General features: G+C 31.2%; 1 protein-coding gene across 2 annotated transcripts in view; it reads left to right on the plus strand.

The window, feature by feature from the left end:
- The window catches only part of LOC118182868 (uncharacterized), a 72,969-nt gene that overhangs the window by 25,213 nt on the left and 23,458 nt on the right, over positions 1-24,298 (plus strand). The window contains exon 1 of one of the 2 annotated variants that reach the window (XM_035352256.2): positions 18,972-19,195. The exons of the other annotated variant lie outside the window; for it this stretch is intronic. The gene's annotated coding sequence lies outside the window, so the exon portion shown is untranslated. Of the gene's footprint in view, positions 1-18,971; positions 19,196-24,298 lie in introns of those variants that run through there. 2 annotated transcript variants of the gene reach the window in all.

The raw sequence follows: 24,298 nt of genomic DNA on the forward strand, positions 1-24,298 counted from the left end.
TTAACCGAGATTCTTCTCTTTCCAAAACTAATTAGTTACTATTTTTTCTGCTTATTGACTTTTCTCCCTTGTTTAAAATTAAATGGAGATTTAAATACTTCTAATTAATAAGTTCAAAAGGTGCCTATGTAAGATAATTTCATGACTTTTTTCCAACAAAGTTTGAAGATCATTATTTGACAATTTAAAAGGACGCTTATTAAGGCTGAGACACCATTGGACTGAATTTTTTATTTAAAGCAAAATATTCGTAGGTTATTTGCCTAATTCCGTCTCAAGCTAAGACCATTTAAACTCTGAAGACCGTTAAAACTTTGAATTTCAGATTTTTATAAAGTTATAAAAATCTGAAACTAATTGTTACTAATATAAAATTGATAACATATGTATGAAGATTTCGATTTCATGAAACTTTCTACCTTGAAAACAAGAAAGAAACAAAGGTAAACTAAAACGTATGAGCAGTGAAAAGTAAACCGAAATTTAATTGAAGTGTACAGCGTACTGTGTGTTCACGTAGAGTATGTAAATGAGTTTGGGGTTCCTTTTACAGTGTTAAGTAAACGTTACAAGGTTAATGATAATAACAGTACAAGGTTAATGATAATAATTTGATTTTTTAAAATTTTAGAACCTTTTTAGAAATGTGAGTGCAGTCACACAAAGAATCAACATTATATGAATGCATTATTTTATCTAAAATTTTTTTTCATTGTCATGCTCCCAAATTATTTTCTGGTAAAGTATAATATTTGCCTAAATCTATGAATGTTAAGACATCTCTTAACAGAACATATATACATATATTCCTTTTAAATCCCATCCTTGTTGATGAGTGTATTTGTAGAGCCGTTTTTAGAATTTTTCGAAAAAAGAAACTGAAGACTGAAGTCAGGAAACTGAAGACTTAAGTCAGGAAACTGAAGAAATTCGCAATGTCCTCCCGGGATTCTTAAGTCTAGATCTCCCGAAAACTCGTCGAACGTGCTTCTAGCTAAACCACAAAGGCAGGTGGAAAGAGAGGGAAAATACTTTATATAGTTCTTTCGTGCCTTTCTCATTGGTAACCTAAAAATATCCTTATTACGAGTTTTCATAGACCCTAATTTTACCAAAGTAGTGATTAAATATTCATAGATTGACAAACAAACTTGTTTAATGCGATCCTAGTATATGAATTATGGAAAGATTTTGAAACGAAAGTAAAGTAAAAAAGTATAACTAATTTTAAATATCGAATTAAACTCTTTGTGATATCTAGTGATATTTGTGATATTCTTATTGGCTTTCCCTACACAGGAATAATGTGCAAGATGATTTAATTGCTTCACAAATGGACACTAGACAATTTTGTGTAGTGTCCAATTGTGACAATGGGGTTGTGATTTGTAACAACGAGGGCGCAATAGTTGTTTACTTTGCTCAGAATATGAATGATGCTTGTTAAGAACGTTTAGAAAGGCAAGATCGTAACATATTCAAGACAATAGTTTTTAACATTTTTCTTAGAAGCAACTTTGGTAGATAAGTTTAGGTAATACATCTCGATGGACACGCAATGAATTTATTCGTAAGGGCGCTGAAACATCTTTGAAAATTGGAAATCCTCCTTTGAAACTACTTTGATATAAAATACCTTATAAAATTTTAATTAAAGCGATGAAAATTCATGCAGCTTTGAAACATGTTCGTTTGTCTGCCTGCCCTCTTCATATATATATATCTGCCTATCTAATATCTGTCAATCTAGCAATGTGTCGATTGATCTACGATATATCTTTTATAGCTTATACATATATACGTAAACACACTGACCAGTCCAAGATAAATTTTTACGCAAGTTGCGAATAATATGTCTTTGAGGTTGTTAACTGCAGCTTTAGTACTTTTTGGATATGTAAAGATGCGATGTTGGTTGAATAAGTTAATAACGATTTTTGAGCAAAGAAAGGTAACGACAGGTAAACTAAAATCGATAATATATGCTTCAGAGTTTTATACTATTTCGTATAATTTTACTGCATTGTATTAATCTTTCTTTAAGCTTTTAAATATAGATGTGTGTGTCTGTGTGTATACGTGTTTAAGGGAACTTGAATGAAAGCGAAAGTACAAAAGGAAGTGCAATACTCTTAAGCGCGGTAACAGCTGCTGCATAATAAAGAGATAAATTCCTAAACTGATAAGATATGTTAAAAAATGTATTTACGGGGTGAGTACGGTATATGCATGAAATGAATGAACAATAAAGAAATGTCCCAAAGGTAAAATTAAAAAGAAAAAGAAAGCAAATTACGATGAAGAGTAACTGAAGAGTGAGAAATGGTTCATTCATTTCCTTATCAACAGCTTTTCATGATTAATTTAAATTCTTTCACGCAAATATTTGGAGAATTTTGCCTGTTTTATTCATTTTAAGTCTTAAAACCGATTATTTACTTTTCACAATGGTATTAATATTGATTATTTACTTTTGATTTTATTTTTATAATCATATTATTATTTATGCCTTTATGCACTTACAGGTATTAATTTGATTAGAAAGGAAGATAATGAAAAGATAATAAAAAAATAAAAGCCATTTCAGGGAAAGAATACTGAAGCATTGTATACTGAAGCATAAATTTATAGAAATGAAACTAAAAGTTCAGATTAAATGTGAGAAAAATTATGAATTTTCAATCTGTACCTTCCAGTTTCAGTTTTGGAGCACGTTATAAATATTCATCTTAACAGTGCCATTTTTTTATAACGTTCCCTAAAGTGTAAAATTGGTATCATTTCAACTTTAGATTATGGGTTCATTTACTATTGTTAGTTAGATTTAATACTAAATTTACAAATTAAAAAAAACGAAATTAATGGGCGCGCTGCTTATTTACATCAGAATAGTATTAGTTTCATCAGTAATTAAAAATGTAACCACTTTGTCAGTACATGAATTAAATATATAATTATTACGCACTGTATGGTAATTTATTTGACATAATTTACATACTCATATCTTTAACTTTGTCTGAATTTAGTAAATTACGCGAAAACCTTGATATTAAAAGAGATTATTAATACTGAGAGAAATTAGAACAATTTTCAAGAGAAACCAGTTTTCCTGTTATATGTGGAAATCTCAGGTAAATCCAAAGAACGATTTAATTTTTCAATGAGTTATTAAACTTAGTGTTTCAAGTTCCTATTTCAAATTAGCCTGAAATATATTTCTTAAAGCGCAAAAGGACGTTACTCCCGAATGGCACATTAGTCTCGAAACGGCATTTTGCGTTGAATCACTATAAACGACGTATCATTTTTCAAATTGTTGCCATCGAATATTATCTCCCTGTATTATACTTAAAGAAAATACATAACGGTACCTAGAGCCATAAGATTTTGAATAACGTAATCCTGCACCTGAACATCGGCACCTAGAAGGCCGAATTTTGAATTTGTTTTAGTATCTATTTCATATTTTGTAATACTTTAACGAATTTTTGATTATCAAACTCAAAGATTTCAAAACGAGCAATGGCAACACTGTGCGGAAAAATCATTTTTATGTCCAGGGCGCGAGACTGCTTATTGGAAATTCTAAAGATATTATTTTTAAAAAATATTTTGTGATTTTGTTGTTGAATCGAATTTTATGTGGCGTAAACGCCAGGAACGTAATATTCAATAAATAAAGTAAACACACAAAACGTTAATACTAAAAAACAACACAAAAAAGTTTCGTAAAGCCATATTAGTAAGAAAATTGAATATCGATATGACGAGCTGAAAAAAAAATAACAAAATTACAGAAATGTCTGCCAACACTTTACGCTGCGTCTAAACATATACTGCTTTTAAAATTTTTGTAATTTTGCTGTTGAATCGCATGTGGCGCAAGTGCAAAGAGAATGATGCTTAATAATAAAGCTAAAAAGACAGAAAAAAATGTATTATTAGTAGGAGGGAGTCTAACAGCAAGAACTCAGTTAGAGAGTAAAAAATTTTAACATACTCTTTTGGGGGACCCTTAAAATCTGAAACATTTCTGATTTTTAATTGTTTATTTATTTCACCCATTTTCTTTTCTTTTTTTTCTTTTTCTTTCTTTCTTTCTTTCTTTTTCTTTTTTTTTTTTTTTTTTTAAATTCCAAAGGGGCTTTGTCGCTGAAGGACTATTGTTTTCTTTTTGCGATTTTGCGTTGAATCACTTTTCAAACTGTTGCCACCAAATGTTAGAGTCCTGCATTATATTTGAAGAAATTAAGCAATGAAAAATCTGCATAAATGTATGTATATTTCTCGCATTGTGATAAAACAACGGTACATAAAGCCATCGAATTTTGAATGACGTAATCCTCCTACGAATATGGGTATGTGGAAGCCCAAATTTGGAATTTGTTTTATTATCGATTTCATATTTTGTAAAGTTTTAACGATTGTTTTTAAATTAACAAATTCAAGGATTTCAAAACGAGCTATGGCAACGCTGTACAGAAAAAACATTTTTATCTCCAGCGCGCGAGGTCTCTGTATTGGAAGTTCTAAAGGATATGCTCATTTTAAAACTCCATGTGTAACGTGTATACGAGCCAGTTCCCCTTAGAAAGTCCTCCACGAAGGCATCCCTCCCCTTAGGCAGATAGCCCTAGTGTGCTGTAGAAACCGTCGCAGTTTTTTCTAGTTTTATATTTTTATAATATTTTGTACGACGCCTGTTTCTGCGTTTGTCTTCTTCCCGACACTTTCGTCCGCTGTGTTTTCGGTAGACGCCTTCTTTTTATAGGACAACAACTAGTAATTTCTGTTTGCATTTTGAAGTGAAAATGATGTCCTTTTGAGAATTAAAAACAAATTGTCTTACAAATTCAACTGAAATCAAATTTACGAACCGTACGGAAAACAACTACTTAAATATAATAGCATTTCAGTCAGCAACATAAAGAGAAAATCAAAAAATCAATCATATTGTAATCAGTGATCAAGTAAATCATAGAGGTTTTTTTTTTTTTTAGTCCAAAGGCCGTTAGCCCAGAAGGGCTATTAATTTCGTTTTGAAATTTTGCGTTTTCCAAATTGTTGCCATCAAATATTAGAGCCTTGCTTTGTGTTTAAATAAATTAAATAATGGAGAATCTGCATGAACATATGTGTGTCTCTTGCATTGTGAAAAAGCAACGATACGTACAGACATCAAGTTTTGAATAGCGTTGTCTTCCACTCGAATGTGGGCATCTGGAAGACCAAATTTGGAATTTGTTTTTGTTATCTATTTTATATTTTGTAAAACTTTAACGAATTTTTGATCAACAAACTTGAGGATTTCAAAGCGTTCCACTAACATTAACGTCACGTGCATCTTCAAGCACGGATACTTTATGAGCGAGGTTTTTTTACATTTCTTACTGAGAGCAGCAACGCTAAGGTGTTACAATGTCTAACGGTATTTTGCGTCGAATGACTTTGAATGTCTGTATCACTTTTCAAATCCCGTTTAGACCCCCCCTCCCTGTGAAAAGAGCGCACCTTTAGTATAAAATCTGAAAGCTTTCAAATTTTTATCTTTTGCTTTTAATTTTTTTTTTACTTATTACGTGTTCCACCTTTAGGCACTACACGGAAAGGAAGAGATGTCCCTTGGAGGACTTTTTAAGGAAAACTGGATCGTATCCACGTTACACCAAGGGAAACCACAAAAACGCTTATGCAGCTAACCGGTTCGCTGGGACTCGAACCCCGGACCGCACTACCAGTGTTCAGCGGCTTTTAGCGTTCGTCCGTTGGTGGGCCAAATCATAAATTTATCCATGAAGTTAGTGTCTAAACTGAGTAATACTGTGCCGTGTGCACCTTGTATTATGTATCTTTTAATGATATGGAAATATTGATTAGGTACGTTCCTTATTTTTAGTCTTCCTTCCTGTTTAATCTCCAGTTTTTATTTGTAGATACACCTCATGAACGTACTTTTTCTCCACATTTTCAAAGTTTTTCTTTTGCTTTTGTGGCTGCCAATTATATTTTATTCATTAAAATGAGCATTATTTTCCTTTTTTCCTTTTATAATTAATGATAGAATACTGTGAAAACTCTGATACTTTTCTGCATTTTACCTAAAATCACATATTTTTTTAAGTGATACGATTATTTCGACATTATAAATGCATTTAATACTCTATAAGAATCATCGATGTTGATTTCCAAGAATGGCTAACAGTGTATAATTAATCTTTAGATTCTATGAAGTCAGTCATAAGTTGCTTAAACTTTTGAAAAGATTGATATTTATAACTGCGTAAGTCTGTTAATGTCTTCGACAGTTCATCGTTGTCAATAAATGTGTTAGAATCGACAGTACGCTTTGTCCCTACACTAGTAGCGTCTGAAGCTTAATGGACAGCAGTGAAGCCCTTCAATTTCGATTCCTTTGTTTCTTCTCTATACACCGAAGCTTTAAGGAGCAGTAACTTAAAATCAAAACGGAACGAACATCAAAGGATATGGACTAAATCTATAACTAAATTCACCAATTTTTAGTTAGTAATTTATACTTTTGTTGATTATCTATATCCAATATATTACTTAAGTAATACTTAATTTTTTTACTTAAGTAATATATTACTTAAGTAAAAAAATTAAGATAAATTAATTTTAATTTATGGAATACATTTTATTTATAATAGTCAGATATATTTAAATATAAATATAGTAAATAAAAGGTACTTACACATGAAACTAAATTATACTAAAATATAAGGAAAGTAATTTTAATATGCATATATTACTAAATAATTTTGCTTTCATATAATTTTCCCGATAAATGCTTATATTTTCCATATAAATTGCCTATGTTTAGAGATTGATTGATTAGTAGTTTTCTGCCTCCTCTCCAAGTGTCTGAATGGTTAAGAATGCTAAATACTAGTAGTTTGAACTGGGTTCGAACCCAGGGGATTTCTGCTTGGCTGGTTTTTCATGATTTTCTTAATGTTTAACATGAAAAGAAACCGGTTTCATTTAGATTCCACGAAGGTATCCCTCCTCTCAGGCAAATAGCCTTAGTGTGCTTTGCATATTCGAAACCTAACCGATTACTTCTGTTTCTAAAATATGAGCGCAATTTGTTCCAACATGACAGCATAGTAAAATAGCTATGAAACTCGAAAGCATAAGAAATAGCTCACATTCTGTCCAACTTTACCCGTGCATCGATTTTTAGCAGTTAACACCATTTTATCCTACATATGTATGCACTTTTCTTTTATTTGCAAAAGCACACATAATCGCGGCAACAGTGACCTAGGTCAGAGAGATATAAATTAATCCAAATGTTTCTAAAATTGAAAGATGTTTATCATGCAGTACAGCTGCAAAAAACGTCGCCATTAAATTACCATCCCACGCCTCTGACAGTGAAATCCTACTTTTCTGGTCCTCACATGTTCACCCCTCCCTGATTTTTACATCATTTAAAACAGACGAGAACAGGTCCCAGGTTGTTGATTCAGCACCTAGCGGTGTGGGAAAACAAGTTCTATTCCAGAATTTACATCACGAGGAACAAATTTTGTTTTCAGCTCTAGAAACTCGATCAATTGTCTGGGAAAATGAATCATTCTTCTTCTGGGGGGGGGGGAGAAGATGAAAAGAATCTACGCTGAAAAAAAAAAACATCTCGACAAATTAGATCTTCATTACATTCTCGGACGAGTCTTCGTGACAATCTGTACTCAGCATACAATAGTATTGCTCGTCTATATTTGAGGTGGGTTTATGAATTTCGTGATGTTTCAGGGAATGATGTGCCTGACCTCTTTTTTGGTTAATAGTTCTGATAGTGTTTTGAAGTTCGGCAGTTTGTACAATGCCTGAAGCCATTTCTTGCGATTACGGTAATTTCATATAGAGTTTCTGTAGGAAATTTTAGACCCAAAATAGATGTTAGACTTCTTTTATTCCGATCTATTCGAGGAGCGTGAATAGCTTTATTCATTTTTTTCCCCTAAAATGTTGACCTGAAATAAGGGTCTTTAATTTGCTCTATTTTAAACACGACAATGTATTTATAAATTGCCTAGGATAAATATTAAGGAAACGTAAGATTCATTCCATAAAGCAACAAGTTTTATTTAAAGAAAAAAGTTTTCTAAAATAAAATGGCAAGCAGTTTTACAAATAGGTGCTGTAGCTCAAATCAAATATGGGCAAAGGTATTTATCTTATACTAACTGAATTCATTTTTAATAACGGCGCATACAGTGTAATATTTATAATCATCGTTGACCAATGATTCATTAAAAATATTTCAAATTCTAAAATTATAATATAATTTTTATATTATATCATCTATATTAAATTTCTGAACGTATAGCTTAACAATACTATGCAAAATTTGAAGTTAGCTTTAATTGAGTTTCAAAATTTGTTTTGAATAGTTTGCATTTCAATAAATAACTTTATAAACTCAAAATAGACTATATTCATGAAGCTTTGAATTTTTAATATTTTTAACACTAATTGGAATTTCATATCTAAGTGTACAAATGAAAATCATTCGAAACTTATACTGCCCAGTAAAATAAGATGATTCTAAAGTATATAGAACTGATCCTATTTTTATTCTTCTATTTTTGTACAATGAGGTTAATTAATTATATAAAGATGTAAAGAAAATTAAAATTAAAGAAAAATAGAGATAAAGGTGAACTAATGCAGTTGTGTCTGTCCCTTAATTTGAAACGAGCCAATTTAGAATTAAAAAAAATTTGTTGAGTCACGTTTATGTATTGCACTTTTAATGTTTAACGCATAAAATACGCAAACCATAAAAATATGTGCTATAATATGTTAAAAAAGTGTAAATATGTACTCCTTGTATTACTATTTATTAAAAATTCAGTACGATGAAATTTAAATACATGAAAAGCATATTTTAATGTGCTGACACTGTACGTCTTCTGCGAGTTTATTGTACTTCTGTGGAAAGCGGTGTTAAACACCCGGGTACCTCATTAATGTTGTTTTTTCTAAGTTCGTTATTTGCCATTATGCAGTTTATAATTGCTTTCTAGCAGTTTTACATCAGTATGCACAGACTGGACAAGCATGGGAAGCAAAATGGGTTTATAAATGATTAAATTGTTACAATAGATAGAACGCTGTTTCTGGCAATCGGAGATAGAGTGCTCGAAACCTCTGGATAATAGAATGTACGTGTGGCGACCATGTGAGAAAATTTGCGAAGGTCACCCCCAAGATGCTTCCTTAGCCAGGGCAGAGCTGTACCAAAAAACTGCAAGTTCTTTTCAATGTTCTTCTTGATTGTGAATAAGATTGCAATCCTCTTAAACATATTAAATTGGATCTTCCGTTTTCTTAGCCAAGTCTCTAATGCATGAGTACAATTTTGAAGGTGTTGAATGACTGGACTATGGAATGCGTTTTGAGCAAGAATCTCTGTATCATCAGCATACATTACTAGTGCAGTGCTGGATGCGCGAGGAAAATTGGTCACGTAAACGTTATATATAATGTGGGGCCTAATTAAGACTTCTGTGGAGCGCCTGCTAAAATAGCTCGACGGATAGAATATATGTCTGAAATATGAATGAAAAAGTGTCTACCTGTTAGATAGAACTTAATTATGTGTGTAATGTAATCTGGGAAGCCCAGGTTGTTTACAAGTAAATAAGTGCGCCCATCCAAACACGATCGAAAGCTTTGGCTCTTGCCTTGCGTACCCTCCAAAACATGCTCCACTACTCTGTAAAGCTGGTAGGACATGGAATTTATTATACTCAGGTATATACGATATTATGGCTCGGATGTTCATTTGTTATCATGGATTTGAACATTGATTTTTTAAAAGTACATTGCTAAAAACTGTTTTCGCAATGGTAAATTGATTCAAATCAGGAGTTTAACTTTTGAAAAGTTTCATTTAAGAGTGGATTCAGAATGAAATTAATTAAACGTCGTGAAAAGCGAGGATCAGGGAACAACGGAGTGTAATTTTTTTATGATATCACTAAAAATGTGAGAAGGGCTGAATGCTCTTCTAAATTTTTAATTGCTGCATTATTTCTTAAAATAATTCTATTGCTTTTCAATATCTATTATACAGTCAAAAGTCGGACACCCTTAATCCGGAATGATCTATAATCCGGACCTCAAAGCTAAAAACTTTCTGCGCATGCGCTGCATTGACACATGCGCATAGGCGTTTACGCGTGTGCGTAAGACCTTTACGACTGCGCATATGCGTGTGCGCAAGCACAGAATACGTTTTCGCGTGCGCGTTTAATGTATAACGGCAGGTATAAGCTAAAATTATCTAATTATCTATTTCAGTTAATGTTGATGATTGCGTTGTTCCTTAATCTTCGAATTGGATCCGGCTTATTATTTTTTGCAGACTGTAAGAGCAATTTTATAAAAGTAAACTTGAACTTTCGATTATGTCAAATAGAATTTCCGATGCTGGAGCTCCCAAAGGATCTACAAAACGAAAGTATGTTTCGATGTCCATCAAACAAAAAGTGAAATTGCTGCGAAAAATGGATAAAGACATGAAGAAGGTGACAGAGAGGTTAGTGAAAACGAAAAAATTTCGATTGACAAATTAGTCGGTATTCTCGGCACAGCAATTACGGGACTTGAACAGCGGAACTTTGTAACTGAACAAGAAATTATGTCTGTTTATAGAATTAAAGAGAAAGTATTATCACATAAAACGAAGCAACTTAAACAACTTACATTGAAAGAAATGTTTAATAAAGTAAACAAATAAATATTAAGCTTTTTTTTGTAAATTTTGATACCCTTTAGATCATAATTGCTCATTATTTCATAAATTACGGTTTCATATTTTTAATTTTAGAATTTCTGCATGCCCTCTTATGAGATTTAAACTGATGATATCTATAATCCGGAATCGCCGAAGTCCCGACGAGTCCGGATTAACAACTTTTGACTGTATGCGCGTTAATACTTTACGGTCAACACCTTTTGTTTCTAATCCAATAATAGTTTTAAACTTCCTTGTACAGTTATATAAAGCCAGCAAAAACTCAAAAAGCAATTTTAGATTTCTTACAATAATTAGTAATCATTTTATGTAACGTAACAAATTTCTAAACATAATCTTGAACTCTCAAAAAATGAGATTTCTGTAATTCTGAAACTAAAGCTCACAGCACTAGAATTTAAATTTATTTTCTCAAATATTCAAAACAAAAGTGTTCGCAGAAAATGCATTTAAGTTATAAGGTGAGCTATAAAGCTTTTACTTGAAACTTTAAAGTTTTTTTTTTAAATTTTCAATAGGTATGAAACAACAAATGCATTCAGTATTTTCGCACAAAACATATTTAAACTTTTTTCTGCTGACGCATGTAAATGGCTATATTTTAATTAAATGATGTTGTCGCAAAATTGTCATACAGCACATCTTATTCGATTCCCTTCTTAAGTTGGAACGTTATGTCTACGAATAAATGCTTAAGAGTTATTTGATCCTGCAATCTTTTTAAAACACACTAAACAAATAATGTTACATAAATCGCAATGTAAAATCTTCCTCATAAAAATTTATTTCCTTCCCTTGAAGAATTATTTCATAATTTAGTTTCATGAGAAGGCAAAATTCACCTGAGAGAAGCAGCCTTTAATAGATTTATGCAATTTTTCTCTGTATAAGACAAATATATTTTTCACACTAATATGAGCTAATAAAAATATAGTAAAAAGAGGTTTCCATTTATAAAAACATCGCAATTTTATGTCAGAAAAATTTCTTAGCTAGCTAAATTTTAGTTAAATATAATTTTTTGTTCTTATTACTTGAAGCATTTTGAACAATCTTACTAGAAATCTTACACAGTTATTAATTTGCATCAATCTTAATCCGATACAATATGACTTTTAAAGTTTTTTCTCAAAACGCTATTTCGGACACATTTTCTTATTATGACAAAAACATTTGCGAGCTATAAACAGCTTCGATTTTTCATAAAGCAAAAGTATGTAATGATGTTGGGAGTTATTTTGTTACACACAGTTAAAAAACTTATATAATTAGTACTTCAGAGGTTCTTAAGAAGATAAGCGATATTTTGGTAAATATTTTATAAAGGCATCAAACTCATAGGCAGTATAATTCAGTAAGAAAGAAAATCAACTTGTATTAGTTTGTAGAGTCATTAGGTTATTTTGAAGCAGGACACTTGGAAAATGAGCAATACCCTCCCCGGGACGCGAACCACGGACCTCTCGAATATGCGCCGACCGTGCTGACCACTACACTATGAAGGCATGGTTAAGAAGGAGAAAGAAATACCTTATATACTCTCTTTTTAAAGGGCAACTGGAGTTTAGGGGACCCAATCGCCAAATCCTGGTGGTGAAGAATCGTTATACACCACCTTTTAGTTCGGGCGCCACTGTAGAGGCGTAATGTACTTTTTGAAAGCAGGAGAGATGAAAAATGAGTAATGCCCTCGTCGGGATCGAACCACGGACCTCTCGCATACACGTCGAGCTTGCTGACCACTACACCAGGGAGGCATGCTAAGAAGGCAGGAGAAATACCTTATAAGTTGATAGTTCTCCTCTGTACACAAAAGAAATGCCCGATTAAAAATAATTAGAAAAGACACCTTTGGATAGTAATGAATTAAAATAGCACCTTGGGAATTCATTCTTATTTGTGAATATTTTTCATGGAACGAAGACAGCCTAGTTCTTAGTGTGAAACTAATGAAGTAAAATGTCAGCTGATTTGCTAAAAATAAGGTAGCGAGAAAGTGTTTCTGCAGTCCAGGTTATAGAGGATTTACTTCTGCATTCAAAACACATTTGGTAAACATTAACTCTGAAAAATAATGGAGCTGAGTATTCTAAATTTGTAATTGACGCTTTTGTTGTTGCCATTCCATTGTTTATGTGCAATCTAATCTCGTTTTCGCCAGGTGGTGTTTTGTCTTGGCCATACATTTAGAGCCCCAGTATAAGACTTTGAACTTGCCCAGTTTCATCAAAGTTTTTGTTTCACGAAATGTCCTACGAGATATAAAATTCCAGGGTTTAATACCTTTCTGTCTTTACCATCAACTTATCGGAGAGCTCCCGATGAAAGGATTATATCTCTTTATTGACGAAAGAGTTTACAGCCACAAAGATATATAGATACGGTCCATGATACATCCGGGGATCTGAATTATAAACGTGTTGTTATGTGCCCACCAACTATCTCAACAATTTGGGTGCAGATTTACTGTATACTTCCTTACCACAGAAACGAACATTAAGATGCGGATCGATGCAGGCTGAAAATGCCATTGAGAATTAATTCAGAAAATAAATGTTTAAAGAACAAAGTGACAAAAAGCTAAATTTTATTTAATTTTAATAGCTTATTTATTGTCAGACATACCGTCAAAGTCTGACAGCATTCTATGGATTTAAATCCTCATCCATCAAAGTCTTATCAAAATACCGACTTCTGTTTAAGGCACCAAGGTTACAACTAAGGTTATAGGGCTCTGCAGAGTCAGTTAGAGACATAGCGTGACGGGTATCTTTCAGATTTCAGCAAATGTCTGCTGTTAGGGAGAGTCTCCAACTAAGTCAAGGGCACACTGCGGGATACAGGCCGACTTTCGAAGCTAAATCTGATGAATGATGCAACTTGCCTTGTAAAGAAAATGTTCTTAAAATATAAAAATAAATAAGTAAAATAAAAAGCTTAAATAGTGTTACATCTCACTGAAGTGAAATTCTCTTTATTACAAACTGTCTAAAATCTTTACTCTTTTGTCAGTTTCAAAGATGGTTTTGAAAAATGTACTTATTTAGTAAATTTTTTATGTTAAATACTTTCATATTTTTAAATTAAGCTTCTTATGTACTTACTAAAATAAATGCACAGACAAAAATCAGGTTTAAACTAGAACTCAAAATTATTTAATAATAATAATAAAGCAGCTTATTATTATTGCCTTCAGTTCGCTGGTCACAATTTTATGATTTCTTGAGAAGAGAAGGATGCCCCATGGAGGTCTTTTTAAGGGAAACTGGCTCGTATCCACGTTAGACATGGGAGAAAGTACGAAAACGCCCATGCAGCCAGCCCGTTCGCCGGGACTCCAACCCTGGACCGAACTAGCAGTGTTCAGCGGCTTTTACCGCTCGGCTGTTTGAGGCCAGTTTGTGATGTTTCGTATTAATGAATATCTTCTATAAAATTATAGTATTAAAATATTTTAATGGGTATGTTTTTTTATGTTATAATAGCCTTTTTTTTAGAAAAAGGAAATTTAGCTTTGATCTGTATATCTATAAAAAAAAAAAAAAAAAAAAAAAAAAAAACTATTATTTTCAATTTTATATCATCAAGCAAGTCTATTATTTTGCTAATTAAAAAATCAAACCCTTCTATAATTTTAGAAGACAATATCAAATCTGTGCAAAAGGGTATCCGACTTTATTTCCGATAATTGACTTTCATTTTAAAATTCTAGATTAATCAAAGTGACAAATTAAAATTCTAAGCTAAGTAAAGTAGCAACATGACTGACTTTTATAAACTTCATTTAACGTTGATGACATTAAATAAATTCGACGATTTCAGAGAATAAGGAAACTAAAAATTTGTTATGCATTTAATCCACCTAATAATTGACATAATTTTAATTACAGACTAATTAATTAATTCAATAAATTTTCAGTTTTAAGGTATTAATGAAATAACAGTAATTGTTATTGATTATTTTAATGTTTTGAGTATATATATATCTTGAAATAAAATGTATTTTGGAAATTATACACATTGGATTCAAATTACATATAAATTATATAACACTAATTGAAAAGTAGTGAATCTGATTTTTAAAATTTTCACTAATAACTCAAGTGTAATTCATTTTTCGGGGAAATACTATAAACTCATCGGGAAGATATTAAAAAATGATTAAATTTCTCTAAATTTGTGAATTACTAACACACCATTGACTTTTTTACCAATCAACAAATGTAGTTAACAGGTATCGATATTCTAAACTACAAAATCCACTGTAGAGTTAAATTATATACTATACATTTAAGTGACGTATTATTAAGTACTGAACAAAATAAGAAAGGAAAGATCCTCTCATTTTCTACAAACGGCATAGAAAGAAAAATTTTGTAAATTTATATGTCAGTGATGACATATTTAAAGGTCACATTAACAATTTCTACAAATTTATATTAATTCCACCGATGAGCTGCAATCATATATAGTCTTGTAATCAAAAATATTACAGTTGGAGATTTTATATTTTTAACTATTAATCCTAGGCATAACAAATACAACTTTCATTTACAAAGACTCGTATCAAAATGATATAGAGAATTTTTTGAAAACATTATCAGTGTTGGAGGTGGGTAGGAAGGTTCTGTATATAGAGAAGTTTAACATTTTAAAAATGACTTCTATAGATCCAAAGTCCTGTCAGTAAAATGTTCGGTATATTTAGAACCTCAATAGCCCGAGGCAACTGGAACCGTAACTACCTTACGTAATCAAAAGTCAGTTAATAGATGCTGAATTTTAAATGATACCTTTCATTCAATAAGATTTCACTGAATTCTAAACTCTAAAATAAGTGCATAAGTGCTGAAATTTATTCTTTTATTAGTAAATAAAAATTATTTTCTTCAATTAAAAATAATCGACGTAAGCTATTATTTTGTTGCAGAAATATTCATGAAAAAAATGGAATAAACAAACTGCAAACATTTCAAGTTCACGCAACTTGAAATTTTATTTAATTTCTCACATAAACTTTTAGTACACATTAATTTTACTATTATTATTATGAATGAAAAAATTAATTTCCTTTCTTGTGATAGTCCTAGAATTCTATCAGCTACTGCAAAATCACACTTTAGTTCTGTCAACAAAAGATTCACAGGAAAAATATCAGAATGTTGCTCAAAAATTAAAGAGCCTTGTTTAAAGCTTCAATATGGCTAATTTTTAGGTTGTGTGTTTTTCTTCTCAAAATAAATCTCATCACTGCAATTTTTGTTCTTGGATGTATTGCGCAAATGATTTCTTCGTCACAGAAAATTTAAATCTTGGTTTGCTGTTTTCTACATTTATCCAATTCGGAAGATTATCTTGAGAGACGTCTTCTGATTCTTTTATCCTTTAAATCATACTTCCGTATTCATTGTCAAGTTGGTGTCTGATTATTATATTGCTTTCGTCTTTAATACATGTAAACCATATCTTTTATCGTAATCCATTAAAGTAATGATATTCACTAACTCATGAGTGATAAGAAAGGTTAAATACTCAATCACTGATAACAGAATTAGGAAATATTGTTGATTTTTGTTGTACCTTTTACAATGCTATTACATTTTCCTAATTAGTAAAACGAATTGCCAACTCGTTTAATAAAGACCTCGATGGATAATAATCTAGTAAACAGAGGTACTATTGTATTTTAATAAGCTGACAACAAAGCTTTCCATGCCTTTAAATGCAAACATCGTGGAGATAATCGAGTACAGATTTACTTATTATTTAAATAAATTTTTAATGTCTATTGCTAAGTAGTTTTGACCAGAAATTACGAAACAAAAGTTGTTCATTTTGGTGATTAAATGCTAAATATCGGGTAAGATAGCACCCCTCATTAGCTTTGTAGCTGGCCTCGTAAAACTAAGGATTACCTTTATCTTCTCGAATTTTGTTCATAAAAGGTGCGGAACAATTTCTAAACTTATTAAAGCAAAATGAACATCATACTAGTTAAACTTTTCTGTCTATGCGGACTGTATAAAATGTTAGGTCATCCATTGGGGCATAGGGTTTTATGGTATTGTTAACAGGGAAAGGGCAAGGGCATTGATAGAAAAAGGAAAAGAAGTTACGATTAACTGGCAACGTTTATGCGAAATTTTTATTCACGAAAGCAAAACTGCGTTAATTGTAATGGAAATCAACTTTCTAATTTAAATAACTGAATTAATTTTTTGAATTTAACTAGTTGTTATGGAGATGAATAAATCCTAATAAAATGTTTTCTGTTACAGAAAATGGGTATATTGCATTATTTTATTATTACACACACATATATATATATATATGTAATAATAAAATTCCATAGTCAAGAATACACTTAAAATTCCAACTGCATGTTCTTTTCATTTTTAATGGCGACGGTCTCTTATTTTGAAAGTACGTGGAATTAAATACCCAGCCCCGTAGTCAAGTTGTTTTGCTGACGAGGCTGACGTCATTTCTTGGAACGTCTCCGCCTTTCCAGAGGCTATAAAAGAACTTGCAAAGGAATATCGGGGTCTTTTCTTTAATGTAACGATGCAGTAAACCTCATACAAAAAGTTAGTAGTAATTCTTTTTTATTTACTCCGGAGATCAGATTTTTGTAACTGCTATTTCTCCTGAATAATAATAAATGAATCCTGTTTTTTAAACTTATCGTCTGATAATTTAGGCTACGACTACATTTATGATTCTTCACCAATCTATTTATTCCGGACAAAAGCTGGTACATCACATTATATATATATATTTCTACCCTGTTCCATTGTACCAGTATAATTTTCATGAAAAGTCGTCTGACAGCATGCAGAAGATTTTTTATGAAGATTATCGACTGCAGACTTGTGTTAGTATGAAGTTGTGTCTTCAGAATAATTTTTACAGTGTTGAAGCCTTTTTATAACATCGTTTACCTTATTTTGAGAAATATTTTGAATGGAAAGGATCAATATTTAAGAATATAAAGCCTATAGTCATTTTGTTTCAAACGTGCTGTGTAAGGGAAAGCTTCGGAAAGTTCTTCTGAAAAAGAAAAAAATAAATTAACTGTGATATTAAATATTAGAATATCAAGTAATATTTATCTAACAGATATAAAGAAAGTACAAATAAGGAAGATGCAATATCTACAGATTTCTGAGCTAATCTGATTCCTCTGTCTGTTGGTAATTAGCTAAGGTTATGGACAATGTGCAATATTTAATCCCCAGAGCAACCTTCATGCAATTTACACGTAATAATACTAGAATTTATAGAAGAGAGGATCGCCGTATAGTATTACGTGAATGGTTTTTATTCTTTATAAATTATTGACTTGCAGGATCTTCCAGAAACATGCTAACTTCGACCTAAACAATACAGCAAGTTAATTTATAATTTATGTTTCTAATGTAGTTCCTGTCTTAAGAGGTATAGTTTTTTGATAATTGATCTTTCTGTCAATGATGTCCAAATATCTGACATCTTCTTCCTGATCGCGAAAAACCGATTGTAAATGAAAGTATTCTTGCTTGTTATGAAATTGTTCTGTATGTAAGAGGTATAAAATGGAAATAATATTTGAATTTTGATTTATTCATACCTACATTTTTACGACATTTTTATTATTATCTTTCGAATTACAGAACTAGTGATTTGTCATTTTTTATCAGCGTGCAGGCGGAATTTTTCCATGTACATTACACAATTTTTGCAGCGTATAAAGTAGACTGCAAGATATTTAAAGATAACTTATAGTTCGCAGAATCATAAATTAAGACAAGGATGCTCTTCGGTAATGTTCGGAAACATAACCTTGCTGAAAATGATTGAGTAACGCACACAAGAGAACAAGTGCTGTTTCGTTCTTTCAACAAAATTTTGATGAATCATTCGAGGAAGCTATGGTAGATGTAGAATTTTGCATCTAAATCAACTGTTTGTTTTCGTTTGCCAAGTTCCACACATTTAGTAACACCTACATAGGACACACTGTAAGAGTTGGAGGTTATATTGTGGGCAGAAAAAGCAAGGAAGGAACGATAAGCGTAGGACATGTCGTAGGGCAGTGCTTTGCATATCCCTTGCGCTTTTTTTTTTCTTTTCTCAAATCTCTGTAGGTGTAGTGTGCATGCAGGAAGCCTTTCTTATTAAGCAGTCACGCAGTTGACGCCTTCTTGGTAAACAAGACACCTGGAAACAAATTTCGTAATTTTCGACATCATTTACAGAGGCTTTGCCTCTAGCTCGTTTTCTAGCTGCGGAAAAGAGCAAGCAGACTGGGACTGCGGCTTTGTGCTTAGTTCTATGAATCTTTTGATTAGTGAAGTGTGATCACTCTGCACTTGTGTGTCACGAACATGATGAGGATTTAAATGGAGCTCACCGGGAGGGAAGGTGAGTATCATTACTCTCCATTTCATCAAAAATATTTCTGTTTCTTGCAGTGGAATAGTTTTCATGGTGAAAAAGACAGATGTAAATGTCCTGCTTCAATTTTAGGTAATAAAGGGAAAATAAAAAGTTAAAATTTGGTCGAAAATGGCTGATTTAAACATAATTTAACAAGAGTGCTTAAAACTTCATTGGCACAAATCTCCAATAGAATTTTGGATTAATTTCCGATCTGCTTCGAGATGTGGCCGACGTTAGCATATTGAAGTAATTAATAAATCTTTAGACAAATATTGGGAAATTGATTGCTTGTTGAAGGAATTTTGAATTTTCTAGACGTAGGAAGGAAAGTGAATCTTGATGTAGGGAGATCCTGTCTGTTGGTTTTCTATTATTTAAACAAATTTTGCTTTAACATTTTATGGAAAATGATTTTATTACACTTAATATCATTTTCCTTCTTGATATTATACTTTCTATAAGGGTCGGGGATATCTTGCTTAACTGGATGTTGTAGATTTGGCTATGTGTGTGTTAGCGCCGATTAGAATGTTGTACAGATCATTACAACGACATATTGTGAAACGTTTTGAATTCATCTTCCTTTTAATAAATAAGGATAAATTTCCCTCTGATGTTTATACTATGTTCAAGAAATATATAAAAAATATCAAAGTTTTCCTTTAGTAAAACTGATTAAAAAGTAATAGGCAATTATTGTTTGGAAAAATAAGTTTATATTGCTCCCCAAACACCATTTTTGACCTAAGTACACATATTTTATCTTAATCATGATATGAATTTAAGAATAGAGAATTAATATGCTAAAATAAAACAAATATTTCTATTGATAATTTCAAAACTTTTTTGGTTCTTGACAGTCAAAATTTGCTGCTTTAAAAAACATAGTCTGATATTTTCTTTTCAAATTTTCATTTTTATTTGTTAGTATTAGTGCTTACAGATGCAATGAAACAATTTCGAAATTTTCGAGTGGACACGCCCACTTTTTTCCTGCGCAAATTCATCAACGTTTTGAAGAACCATACAAATTGCTTTGGGATCCTTTATAATGCTGTTCTTTGCAAATGTGTTCGCCTGCAATTTTCGTCACATTTGTATAGTTCCAACGCCATTTATATAGTTTTTCAATGCGTTTAAATTACGCAGGAAAAGCGTGGGTGTTGCCATTCTAAAATTTCGAAATATTTTCACTGTAAGATTTGCACTCGAGACTGTGATAATTTAAAAGAACAGAGCTCCCGTAACCACTAGAGCTCTGTTCTTTTAAATTATCTTATTTTAAATTATCTTATTTAAATTATCTATTATTATTATTAGTCTCGAGTGCAAATCTTCAAGTAACAACATATGAAATTTCATTTCGATTGTTTGAGCAGATAGACCGCTAGGGGTTCATATACTGGGGAAATTGTTTTGTGGTTACACTGTATAACGATACAACAATAATAATGATAATGAGCATTTATATATATATATATATATATATATATATATATAATAATTTTTAAAAGAAGAATGAGATACTTGCAAGCATGGCCAGTAGAACGATTCTATTATTTATTATTAAAACGCCAGTCTTGTTACAGACAAGCATTAGTGATGCATCACTGATAAACTGATGCATTACGCACGTTTATTGTTGAAGAACTTTTATATTTTTAAAATGTTGCGACAAGAAGAGAGGAAGCGGCAGCAACTTAGTTAGCAGGATATGCGGAGAACGAATGGCGACATGTTGAAATTCTCTTTCAGGAGGATTTAGTTTCAGTATAGATTGTCCTCATTGGCTAGTCTTAAGTATTGATTCCTAAATTGTAAATCATTATTAGATGATAACTTATGTAAATGCCTGTTTCATTAACGTTATTCAAGAATCATGTGAAATGGATTAATTTTGAGCCGACTCAGTTCAGGGCAATTTCTTTACAAGCAGTTAACAGAAAGGGAAATACCCAAGTGGTAACAAAACATTAAGGGACTATTGCAAAGCCAAATAAGCAATTTGATTTACATATTTTTTAACTTACACATACATAAAATGTGATATATATATTCTTTAAGGCGTACAGAAGATAAACTTTTTTTTTATTTCGGTAAATACATGCTCATATCTACATAGATTATTAGCTATTGCCTTCCAAAACACAATTCAGAATAAAAAGAATGAGTATATTTTAAAAAATAATTTAAATCATAAACAGAACAATATTTACAGGGATGCAGAAATAGCAGAATTATGTAAAAATCGCATACTTCTATCATTTTGCTTTCAAAATTTTTATTTTTGCTTTCTAATCGATTTTATTGTACGAATTTGTTTCCTTTTTATTTTATGATGATTAAATGACCATAATTTTAAATTTAAATCCAATGGAATACCATAATGCATTAGTTACAATTGAGTCTCATTCATGTAATATAATTCATATAAAAGATCATAATATAGGGTATATATATATATAATTCATCTGTCATCATATATATATATATATATATATATATATATATATGATGACAGATGAATTTTAGAAACTTCTCGAAAGTAAATTCTCTTCTGCCGTCGAAAATCCAACTAGATGCAATTACTGACGTTTAATACCTTACCTACCAGACTATTGATTGACATATATTATTGTTTTCAAACAATGAACTTTCTTCTTTATTATGAAGTTGATATTATACCTACCATGTTTGGAATATTTACTTCAAAAGCGACAAATGAATCATTTTCCACTTTGAAATTGTTTATATTTTTCCGCATAGATCACCTAAATTTGGTTTCCAAAACATAGATCTCTATACACAAATGGGTCAGAAGGTAATTTTTGGGAGGTCGCTATCTAAAACATTTTGTAGAGATATTAGATATTTTTTGAAAGCAGAGAAATGAAAAATGAGCAATGCTCTCACCGGGACTCGAAACACGGACCTCTCGAACACTCGCCGAGCGTGCTGACTTGCTAAGAAGGGGGATAAATACCTTTTAATTTGATACGCTTTAATTTAAAATATGTTTTTTGAAACAGTCAGGATGAAAAAATTTTAAATAAAGCTGAACGTAGTTTCGTGTATTCTAATATTTAATTATAATAATAAATATTTATTTCAAAATATTTTGTAAACGTATTAGTTAAAAATTATTGTTAGGCTTTGATTAGTTTCACTATCCTCATTGTCTAGAGGTTCAACATTTGCATTATTGAAACATATTATTTAACTATACATGCTTTCAACTGTGTGGATTATTTGGATGCTAATTATACCAGCTGAACTTAGTAAACACGGTATTAAAATCCATAAGACAAAGCTTCAAAGTCTCTAGAAGTTTCAAATAATTAAGGCTTCTAGACAAATAACAGTCATCAATGTGCAATGTGCATTTCGATGTTATTTCTTATTTATCAAAACGAACTTTTTAACATTTTCATTTGGAAGTTATAAATAATTGGCTATATTATTTTTCTTAATTTATAAAGCTACGATTATAAATACTTTAAGAATTATGGTATAATTATGCTATAAGAATTACGATATTTTGATTTAATACATTTACTTTTGTTAATACAAATATAACTATTTATATGTTTATATCTATCTATCTATCTATAGATAGATATAGATATAGGGGCGGGCATTTACCTTTTTGCCTCAGGTGAAAAAATATCTTGGCACGGCTCGGTCGGTCATTATCATCTTATTATTGAGATCTATGAGATGTCTCGTTATCGTGAGAGTTACCCAAGGTGTAGAGCAGAGACGAAAGATGTAGCGATACATCTCGGGTCTGAACCAAAACTACACAAACGAAACCGAACCTACTACACCTTGAAGTTCGAACAACCAGTTAGCATCCGCATACTACTAGACCCTACATTAACACCGTAATATTTTTTGTCATTTTTCAAATTCATTTATTGTTTTTATTAGTGTGAACTGTATGCTTCTTATTTTTTATTTAAAAAATAGAGTAATATTTTCATTTTTTTTTTCTTTTTGTAATTTTATTTTATATTTATTTGCGAAGTTGTGTTCAGGAATTTATGCAGATGTACAAAATTACAGTTTAAGCAAAAGAATGTTTACAGGTCACACTTCTAGTCATAACTAAGAAAAAATTAATAAAAAAATAAAGAAAGGAAATCTGAAAGGATGTGGATTTCATCATTGCATCACAGGATTTGTTAAGGTTTTTATGCTGTCGCCAAACATCGCAGTTTACCAATCTGCTCCTGGACTAACTTTTGCTAATAACATTTTTTTCCTGGTCTTTATTTTTAAGCATCGCATTCTTCGCATTTACGTCACATTGAATTCAAGAGAATGGCACATTATTTAAAAACAGCATATCTTTAGAATCCCAATGGAGTGTTAGGAGTTGCCATACATTTTTCTATATTTACTATATTATTTCTTTGAAAAATAGCCGATGGGGTCTAAAAGCCTCTTAAAATAGTTACCATAAAAAAGAAAAAAGTATATAATTAAAATAATCAATAAAAAAGTATATATTTTAAATGAGTTCAGCTAGTGTTATTTCCAAAATATGTTTAATATTTCTGGGCATCTCATGTTTAAATGCATTTTTACTTGAATCAATCAGACTAAAAAGTACGAAAAATATTTTAAAGAACTGCTTTCACTGCTTTTCAATCACTAGGTTTGCAACTCAGTAACATAAAGATTAAGTCTGAAAGCTAAATAACTTACGCTTTATTAAATAGCACCAAGCTCATGCGTGGAGATAATAAGTATTCTATTTGAGACAGTGGAAACACTGCTTTCAAATAGCCGAATTTTGTGGAATTAAAACTGAAAGATAAATAAATATCTTACATTTTACAAAATGGCAACAGTCTAGCCCGCTGGAGATAAAAATGTTTTTGTTTCGAATAATGTTGTCACTTTTTGCTTTTAAAACGCTGAGTTTGCTAAACAAAAATTCTTTAAATTTGTAGAAAATGCGAAATAAATTAAAAACGAATTCGAAATTCGTGCGCAAGTTCGGATGAAGGACTATGTGTATTATAATTCTAGGTGCTGTCTTTTTCCACAATGCGAGGAACATACAGGTACATATTGATT

This window comes from Stegodyphus dumicola, chromosome 5 (genome assembly GCF_044657685.1).
Source record: "Stegodyphus dumicola isolate Sdum_Otavi_A_Nest chromosome 5, ASM4465768v1".
Lineage (NCBI taxonomy): Eukaryota > Metazoa > Arthropoda > Arachnida > Araneae > Eresidae > Stegodyphus > Stegodyphus dumicola.